Here is a 10,704-nt window from a genome sequence, read left to right as displayed (position 1 = left end):
ATAGCACTTCCTATATATAATTATTTACCTCCGGACCATTCCGGAACTCCTCGTGACGTCCGGGATCTCATCCGGGACTCCAAAGAACTTTCGGGTTACCGCATACTAATATCTCTATAACCCTAGCGTCACCGAACCTTAAGTGTGTAGACCCTAGGGGTTCGGGAGACATGCAGACATGACCGAGATGACTCTCCGGTCAATAACCAATAGCGGGATATGGATACCCATGTTGGCTCCCACATGTTCCACGATGATCTCATCAGATGAACCACGATATCAAGGACTTAATCAATCCTGTATACAATTCCCTTTGTCTAGCGGTACGATACTTGCCCGAGATTCGATCGTCGGTATCCTGATACCTTGTTCAATCTCGTTACCGGCAAGTCTCTTTACTCGTTCCGTAACACATCATCCCGTGATCAACTCCTTGGTCACATTGTGCACATTATGATGATGTCCTACCGAGTGGGCCCAGAGATACCTCTCCGTTTACACGGAGTGACAAATCCCAGTCTCGATTCGTGCCAACCCAACAGACACTTTCGGAGATACCCGTAGTGCACCTTTACAGTCACCCAGTTACGTTGTGACGTTTGGTACACCCAAAGCACTCCTACGGTATCCGGGAGTTGCACAATCTCATGGTCTAAGGAAATGATACTTGACATTAGAAAAGCTTTAGCATACGAACTACATGATCTTGTGCTAGGCTTAGGATTGGGTCTTGTCCATCACATCATTCTCCTAATGATGTGATCCCGTTATCAATGACATCCAATGTCCATGGTCAGGAAACCGTAACCATCTATTGATCAACGAGCTAGTCAACTAGAGGCTTACTAGGGACATGGTGTTGTCTATGTATCCACACATGTATCTGAGTTTCCTATCAATACAATTATAGCATGGATAATAAACGATTATCATGAACAAGGAAATATAATAATAATCGATTTATTATTGCCTCTAGGGCATATTTCCAACATCTCGCCCATCCTTGCGTCATTCTCTTGCTTGTGATTGTCGATCTTGTGGTCGAAGTAGTCCCTTATACGTTGCTCGGAGAGTCGCAAGTCGGTGGCGAGGTTGTCGATGTGGTCAGTGATGGCTTGTTGCTCCCGATGCAAAGCACGTTGTGCACCAAATAGGTGACTCTTGGTGACGAAGGAGTTCATGTTGTCGTCTTGCTCCATGAAGAGTGGGTTGGTAGAAGTACTAGGACTATCCATCATTCCAAGACAAATGTGAGTGGTAGAAAGAGAAGAACGAATACGAAATGTACCTTGACCGAAGTTGAAAGTGGATCGAGGATCACTCCAATGTAGGACAAGGAAATATCACAATTGGTACTAGCTCTTGTCGGTTTCTCACACCTACAGAAGTAAAAGCTTATGGTGGAGCTTGGTTAGGATGGTGGCACAAAATTTGATGCAATTGTAAGTGAGCTTCAATAATGTTGGAAAATATTCGCAAGATGCAATGTAACAAGTAGACCAAGCATATAGGGTACACGGAAACACACACGCGAAAAGATAAGTGGGGTTGGGCAACCAAGGATGAGCCAAAATGTGGAATCCACAAAAATGCTCTTATTTCACAACACTAGAGAGACGCTAGCATGATTGCACAATAGGTGGATACAAGAACTTGTGCACAACCTACTTAGCAAAAATGCAACGACTTCTATCCCAAGTATGCTTTATGCAAGGTGTTTCTATGATATGATCCAAGATGATTGAGTATGACAATCTTAAAGTTGTATGACGCTATGGTTCTTGCTTAAAAGTTCTTTGCTTATCTTTCCTCTTTGCTTAAAAGCTTGTTTGGATCTTTGATGTTGGAGCTCTTTTCTTATGCGATGCTTGACGAACCAAGATAGCAATTGTGTATGTGATGAAAACTTTGTGACACAAGAGATGATACCAATATATGCAACAATGATGTATGTATGCTATGGGAAGTATGATCACTAATGTGCACAAGTCTCGGTGCCGGCAATACTCAATGGCTAGTATCGATGGGTAAGCAACGCAAAGGAGTAAGGCTCTGATGGCTATCAATATAATGGCAAGAGTGATATGTCCAATACCAAGATAAGGTTAGGTCTTGCTTCCTGTATGGTGTCAAAATGGTGGCACGAATACCAAGATGTAGTCGAGGTGGTCGTTGTTAATGACGCATCCATGGCAAAGATGAGCGGCGGTGATGTCGATGTCGAACCATACCTAGATAGCCGAAACACAAAGGATACGGTGCCGCAACTTAAATTCTCAAAGATCGAAGTGGTAGAACGTGTCGAAGTGCGAAATGATCCAAATGGTGGTGGTATGCGGAAGTGGTGATGGTGTAATGGTGGTAGGAGTGCGTATGAGGAAATGTGGGGTGGTGGTGGTGACTACACTAGAAAAAAAATCAGTTCCGTCAGGGTCGGTCGGACGTCCGGGCTGGGCAGGTCGTCCGGTCGTCGTCGGACATCCGGGCTGGGTCGGACGTCCGGTGCCTAGGCGAAATCGGGGCACGTGATGAACAGCTAGGGTTCTTGATGGAGAGGTGGAAAATCGTCGAATCCAGGAGGATTTGTGGATGGGAAGGGTGGGGAAAAGGGGGGAAAAGCTAGATCCACTCAGCACAAAGCAAATCCACGGATCCAAACCAACAAAATCTCAACACACTAACAAATCACAAAAAAAATTGGGGGCTATTTTTGGTGGGGAAACTTTCGAATTAGGATGAAAAACAACAAAAGAAGGCAAGAAACACAATGGGGAGGCTCTGAAATCGTGATCAACGTGGCTCATGATACCAAGATGATGTAGGGTAGAACCCTAATCGGCCGATCTTTCACGAAAGGAGCGGAATCCCGCAAAGAACACAAAGAACACAAAGGGGAAAACGAGAGAAACACAAAGGGAAACGAAGAGGAACACTCAAACGAAGAGGTCTTGAATCCACGGGGGGATCTTCCATTAGAAAAGGGGGCTTGAATCCAAAGGGGTCTTCTTCGAAGAGGCCGCGGTCTCTCTCAAGGAGGAGATCCGATATGGATGAGCGTAGCTCTATCTCTCAAATGAGCTATCACAATGCTAACCCTAGCTAGAAGGAATAGGTGGAGTATTTATAGTCTTAGTGCAAATGAGGGGGGCGAAGGGGTACATGAGCTGCGGCCCAACACGAATCAGCACGCAAGTGTCGAACGTCCGGGGGTCATCGGTCGTCCGGAGCCTCGCGAGGGTCCAGACGTCCAGTGCCTGTCAGACGTCCGTAATTTCGGCTCGGGTGTGCTTCGGTCGGACGTCCAGGCGTTGTCGGTTTTCTGAGGGGCTCCGAAAATCCATAGATTTGGCTCGGGTGCGGGGGCGTCGGTCGTCCGGAGAGGGCCGGACGTCCAGAGCCTAGAGGTCGTCGGACGTCCGGTCCAGGCCGGTCGTCCGGAGCCTGTAGCTTCCTCTTCATCACCTCTTCTCTTTCGTCTTCACGTCCATCTTCCTCTTCTTCTTATCCTTGCTCCTTAGCTTCTCCATGGTACCTGAGCATGCACAAAGTATCTGTATGAGGTAGTAGCCATGTCTCATGTGTATCAAAGTGTAAATGTGAGAGGAGTGATGTCACCTCGGTTTCGAGGGCTCTTGCACGTGCTCGCGTCATGGGTCCAAGAGGTGTCGTAGGAGATGTAGTTGGGTCCATGGGGATGTCCTTGGGATGCTCTGCATCAATGATGATGGTCGCCATGTAGACGTGGACATGGACGACTTGCGCTTGCGTTGCGTGGGTGCTCCGAAGATGTTCAAATTGCTCGCCGTCGCCTAGAGGATGATGAAGGGGAAGAAGACTTGTAGTCGGCCACCATGTCTCATAGTTGATCCTTTAGCTCGTCCAACTTGGTGTCGATGTAGTCCCTTTTCCTTGCTTCATTGTGTCATATGTTGATGGCGAGGTTGTCGAGGTGCTCTCGCAAGGTAGATTGTGTGCCTTGTATTTTTCGTTGTAAATCGAAGATTGACGCTTTGGTGATGTAGTTGTTCGCACCGTCGTTGTCATGGAAGACCGGAGATGAAGTGACTTTCCTATCCATCACAACACTCGAGAAAATATGAGTGGGAGAATGAGAAGAACTATACCAAATGTACCGTGACCGATGTTGAAAATGGATCAATGATCACTCAATGATGTAACAAGGAAATAGCACAATTGGTACCGATCTCGTCAATTTCTCACACCTACACAAATAAAGCTTATGGTGGAGCTCGGTGAGGATAGTGGCACAAAAATTTGATGCAAAATGTTAGCAAGAGACAATAATGATGAAAGAGATTCACAAATTCACAAGTGAAACAAGTAGACCAATAGCAATATGTGGCACACAAAAACACACATACGGATAGATAAATGGGGTCGTGCAACCAAGGAATGAGCACGGAATGAGGAATCCATGGAAAACGCTCATCTTGCACAACTCAAGAGAGACGCTAGCACGATTGCTCAATAGGCGGAGACGACACTTGTGCACAACCTATAAGATGCAAAATGTATGAGCTTTTTAACCCAAGTATGCTATATATGTATGGTTCCCGGTGTTTCTCTCAAGATGATCGGATATGACAATCTTATGAAATGTGGTAGGATGCTATGACTATTGCTTACAAGCTATTTGCTCTCTTTTTCTTTTGCTTAAAAGCTTATTCTTTTTTTTGTATGGTCACTTTTGCACAATGTACAAACCAAGATAACACTTGTGTTTACGCGGGAACAAACTTGAGGCACACGGGATGATATGATACCAAGATGATACCGATATGGTATGGTATGGTATGTATGCAATGGAAGGTGTAGACCAATGATCACTTATGTGCACAAGTAACATTGCCGACAATACTCAAATGGCTAGTCTCGATAGGCAGGTAACACAAAATGGGCTAGGGGTTATCAATGCAATTGCAAGGAGAATTTACAATGATATCGTCGAGGTTACCGTCCTTATGTATAATGACGACCTCGTGGCGATGATGAGTGGCAGTGTTCTTGATGTAGAACCGTTCCTAATTAGCCAAAACACCTTAGGAAACGGAAAAACCACGAACTCAAAATCTCAAATGTCAAATGGTGGTAGTGGGATGCGGTGGTGGTTTGGTGGAAGCTCAATGGGATTGCGGGAGTGCAATGATGGGTTATGTGACTCGGAGTTGAAGGTCACCGTCCCTAAGTAGCCGAAACACCTTAGGAGACAAAACTCACAACTCAAACAAAATTAGGTTAAGTTGGGGTGGCGGAAGTGTATGGTGGGTAAGCCTATCGAAAGTTGTGGTGGTGGTTGACGAAGAAGCCACCATCCCTAAGTGGCCGAAACACCTTAGGAGACTTGAATCACTACTCAAACAACCACTAATGCTATAAGGATCAAAATGGGTTAGGTTGCAAAAATTGGTGGTGGTGTAGCGGATGATGTGGTGGAAGCCCTAGGCAAAGATGCCAGAGTTCCAAATATTTGATCGAGTCAAATGATGTTGGAAGTATTTTTGTGGGATGGAGGATGTCAATAGCTTCAAAACAAGTTAAAGAACATCAAAATCGGAGTTCGGATGAATTAGTTATGGGCAAAACAGAAAAAACAGCCGAAGTTGATATCTAGAGGTAGCGGAGATCTGGTAATGGACTGAAGTCCGGTCGTCGGACGTCCGATCGGGTCGGAAATCCGCTGATTTCATGTGGGATCAGGGTTCCGGTCGTCCGGTAAGTGTCGGACATCCGGTGGCTCGAAGGGCTCCGGACGTCCGTAAAAACGTCAGCCATCCGGTCGGTCGGGGTCAACTCGAGATCCGAGATTCGGGACGTGATTTTGGACGGAAATTGGGGATTTTGGGGGCAAAATTGATGAGATTTCGTGGATGAAATATGGGGAAACTTGGGGAGATGCTAGATCCACTCGAAAACAAGCAAATCCATAGATCAAAATCAACAGAACATTATCAAATCAATAAATCACAAAAAAATTGGGGCTATTTTTGGTGAGGATTTTTGAAATTGGGGAAGAACACAACAAAATTAGGCTAGAAAAGAGGGGTAGGGGCTCGAAATTCGTAACCAACTATGCTCTAATCCAAAATGATGTAGGGTGGAACCCTAGATGGCCGATCTTTCACAATTGGAGTGGATCCTACGAAGAACATGAAGAATACGTGGGGGAAAACATGAGGGGAAAGAGAGGAATCACTCAAATCAATAAGAAACAATCACACATGTGCTAGATCCTTGAAACAAAAAGAGATACATGATCCAAAGTCAACAAGGGACGATACATAGGGTAATCGGTTCTTCTCCGTGAGGAGGTCTTGAGGTCTTCCCGTTAGGGGTCTTAAATCCAGGATGGAATTTCTTCGAAGAGGTGACAGTCCCTCGAAATGGAGTAGATCCGGATGGATGAGCGGAGCTCTATCTCACATATGAGCTACCACAATGCTAACCCTAACTAGGAGGAGGTGGAGGAGTATATATATAGTCTAGGGCCATGAAGGGGTAAGTGGGGGATACATGGGCGTCGGCCCGATACTTTGCACATAGACAGGCGCCGGTCGTCCGACGGGTACCAGACGTCTGGTGGCTCGCAAGGGTCCGGTCGTGCGGTACTTGTCAGACGTCCGACGTTTTGGCTCGGGATAGGTGACACTAGATTTCCGGTTGGCGTCGGTCGTCCGGTGGCTGACGAGTGTCGGACGTCCAGCGTTTGGTGGTCGTCTGGCCGCCGTAGACTTCAGTAGCTGTGGGTGTTCAAGCATGGCCTTCAGGGACCGGACGTCCGGTCTAGAACGTGTTGGAAATATGCCCTAGAGGCAATAATAAAAGCATTATTATTATATTTCCTTATTCATGATAATTGACTTTATTCATGCTATAATTGTGTTATCCGGAAATCGTAATACATGTGTGAATAACAGACACTAACATGTCCCTAGTAAGCCTCTAGTTGACTAGCTCGTTGATCAACAGATAGTCATGGTTTCCTGACTATGGACATTGGATGTCATTGATAACGAGATCACATCATTAGGAGAATGATGTGATGGACAAGACCCAATCCTAAACATAGCACAAGATCGTATAGTTCGTTTGCTAGAGTTTTTCCAATGTCAAGTATCTTTTCCTTAGACCATGAGATCGTGTAACTCCCGGATACCGTAGGAGTGCTTTGGGTATACCAAACGTCACAACGTAACTGGGTGACTATAAAGGTAGACTACGGGTATCTCCGAAAGTGTCTGTTGGGTTGACATGGATCAAGACTGGGATTTGTCACTCCGTATGACGGAGAGGTATCACTGGGCCCACTCGGTAATGCATCATCATAATGAGCTCAAAGTGACCAAGTGTCTGGTCACGGGATCATGCATTACGGTACGAGTAAAGCAACTTGCCAGTAACGAGATTGAACGAGGTATTGGGATACCGACGATCGAATCTCGGGCAAGTAACATATCGATTGACAAAGGGAATTGCATACGGGGTTGATTGAATCCTCGACATCATGGTTCATCCGATGAGATTATCGTGGAGCATGTGGGAGCCAACATGGGTATCCAGATCCCGCTGTTGGTTATTGACCGGAGAGTCGTCTCGGTCATGACTGCTTGTCTCCCGAACCCGTAGGGTCTACACACTTAAGGTTCGGTGACGCTAGGGTTGTGAAGATATGTATATGCAGTAACCCGAATGTTGTTCGGAGTCCCAGATGAGATCCCGGACGTCACGAGGAGTTCCGGAATGGTCCGGAGGTAAAGAATTATATATAGGAAGTGCTGTTTCGGCCATCGGGACAAGTTTCGGGGTTATCGGTATTGTACCGGGACCACCGGAGGGGTCCCGGGGGCCCACCGGGTGGGGCCACCTGTCCCGGGGGGCCACATGGGCTGTAGGGGGTGCGCCTTGGCCTAGATGGGCCAAGGGCACCAGCCCCAAAAGCCCATGCGCCTAGGGTTCCACTTAAGGGAAGAGTCCCAATGGTGGAAGGCACCTCTAGGTGCCTTGGGGGGGAGGGAAACCTCCCCTTGGCTGCGGCACCTAGGAGATTGGATCTCCTAGGCTGGTGCACCACCCCCCTTGGCCCTCCTATATATAGTGGGGGAGAGGAGGGACTTCATACACCAGCCCCTGGCGCCTCCCTCTCTCCCCGTTACGTCTCTCTCTCGTAGTATAGGCGAAGCCCTGCTACTGTGACGCCCTGCATCCACCACCACGCCGTCGTGCTGCTGGATCTTCATCAACCTCTCCTTCCCCTTGCTGGATCATGAAGGAGGAGACGTCTCCCGTCCCGTACGTGTGTTGAACGCGGAGGTGCCGTCCGTTCGGCGCTTGGTCATCGGTGATCTGGATCACGTCGTGTTCGACTACATCAGCACCGTTCTTTGAACGCTTCCGCACGCGATCTACAAAGGTATGTAGATGCATCCGATGACTCGTTGCTAGATGAACTCCTAGATGGATCTTGGTGAAACGAGTAGGAAAATTTTTGTTTTCTACAACGTTCCCCAACAATGGCATCATGAGCTAGGTCTATGCGTAGTTCTTCTTGCGCGAGTAGAACACAATTTGTTGTGGGCGTAGATTTGTCAACTTTCTTGCCGCTACTAGTCTTTTCTTGCTTCAGCGACATTGTGGGATGAAACGGCCTGGACCAACCTTACACGTACGCTTACGTGAGACCGGTTCCACCGACTAACATGCACTAGTTGCATAAGGTGGCTGGCGGGTGTCTGTCTCTCCCACTTTAGTTGGAGCGGATTCGATGAACAGGGTCCTTATGAAGGGTAAATAGAAGTTGACAAATCACGTTGTGGCTTTAACGTAGGTAAGAAGACGTTCTTGCTAGAACCCTAATTCAGCCACGTAAAACTTGCAACAACAATTAGAGGACGTCTAACTTGTTTTTGCAGCAAGTGGTTTGTGATATGATATGGCCAAAGTTGTGATGAATGATCAATGATCTATATGTGATGTATGAGATGTTCATGCTATTGTAATAGGAATCACGACTTGCATGTCGATGAGTATGACAACCGGCATGAGCCATAGGAGTTGTCTTTATTTTTTGTATGACCCGCGTGTCATTGAGAAACGCCATGTAAATTACTTTACTTTATTGCTAAACGCGTTAGCCATAGTAGTAGAAGTAATAGTTGGCGAGCAACTTCATGGAGACACGATGATGGAGATCATGATGATGGAGATCATGGTGTCAAGCCGGTGACAAGATGATCATGGAGCCCCAAGATGGAGATCAAACGAGCTATGTGATATTGGCCATATCATGTCACGTTTATTATTTGATTGCATGTGATGTTTATCATGTTTTGCATCTTGTTTACTTAGAACGACGGTAGTAAATAAGATGATCCCTCATAATAATTTCAAGAAGTGTTCCCCCTAACTGTGCACCGTTGCGACAGTTCGCTGTTTCAAAACACCACGTGATGATCGGGTGTTTTATTCAGACGTTCACATACAACGGGTGTAAGACAGATTTACACATGCAAACACTTAGGTTGACTTGACGAGCCTAGCATGTACAGACATGGCCTCGGAACACAGAAGACCGAAAGGTCGAGCATGAGTCGTATAGAAGATACGATCAACATGAAGATGTTCACCGATGTTGACTAGTCCGTCTCACGTGATGATCGGACACGGCCTAGTTAACTCGGATCATGTAATACTTAGATGACTAGAGGGATGTCTAATCTAAGTGGGAGTTCATTAATAATTTGATTAGATGAACTTAATTATCATGAACTTAGTCTAAAATATTTTACAATATGTCTTGTAGATCAAATGGCCCACGTAGTCCTCAACTTCAACGCGTTCCTAGAGAAAACCAAGCTGAAAGACGATGGCAGCAACTATACGGACTGGGTCCGGAACCTAAGGATCATCCTCATAGCTGCCAAGAAAGATTATGTCCTACAAGAACCACTAGGTGAAGCTCCCGTCCCATAGAACCAAGACGTTATGAACGCTTGGCAGACACGTGTTGACGACTACTCCCTCGTTCAGTGCGGCATGCTTTACAGCTTAGAGCCGGGGCTCCAAAAGCGTTTTGAGAGACATGGAGCATATGAGATGTTCGAAGAGCTGAAAATGGTTTTTCAAGCTCATGCCCGGATCGAGAGATATGAAGTCTCCGATAAGTTCTTCAGCTGTAAGATGGAGGAAAATAGTTCTGTCAGTGAGCACATACTCACTATGTCTGGGTTACATAACCGCTTGTCTCAGCTGGGAGTTAATCTCCCGGATGATGCGGTCATTTACAGAATCCTCCAGTCGCTTCCACCAAGCTACAAGAGCTTTGTGATGAACTTCAACATGCAGGGGATGCAAAAGACCATTCCTGAGTTGTTCTCAATGCTGAAATCAGCGGAGGTAGAAGTCAAGAAGGAACATCAAGTGTTGATGGTCAATAAAACCACTAAGTTCAAGAAAGGCAAGGGTAAAAAGAACTTCAAGAAGGATGGCAAGGAGGTTGCCGCGCTCGGCAAGCAAGCTGCCGGGAAGAAGCCAAAGAATGGACCCAAGCCCGAGACTGAGGGCTTTTATTGCAAGGGAAGCGGTCACTGGAAGTGGAACTGCCCTAAATACTTAGCAGACAAGAAGGCCGGCAAAACAAGAGGTATATGTGATATACATGTAATTGATGTGTACCTTACTAGTGTCCGT

Source organism: Triticum urartu, chromosome 5A, assembly GCF_056163025.1.
Source record: "Triticum urartu cultivar PI428250 chromosome 5A, HENAU_Tu73, whole genome shotgun sequence".
In the NCBI taxonomy this organism is placed as follows: domain Eukaryota; kingdom Viridiplantae; phylum Streptophyta; class Magnoliopsida; order Poales; family Poaceae; genus Triticum; species Triticum urartu.
This window is presented reverse-complemented; position numbering follows the sequence as displayed.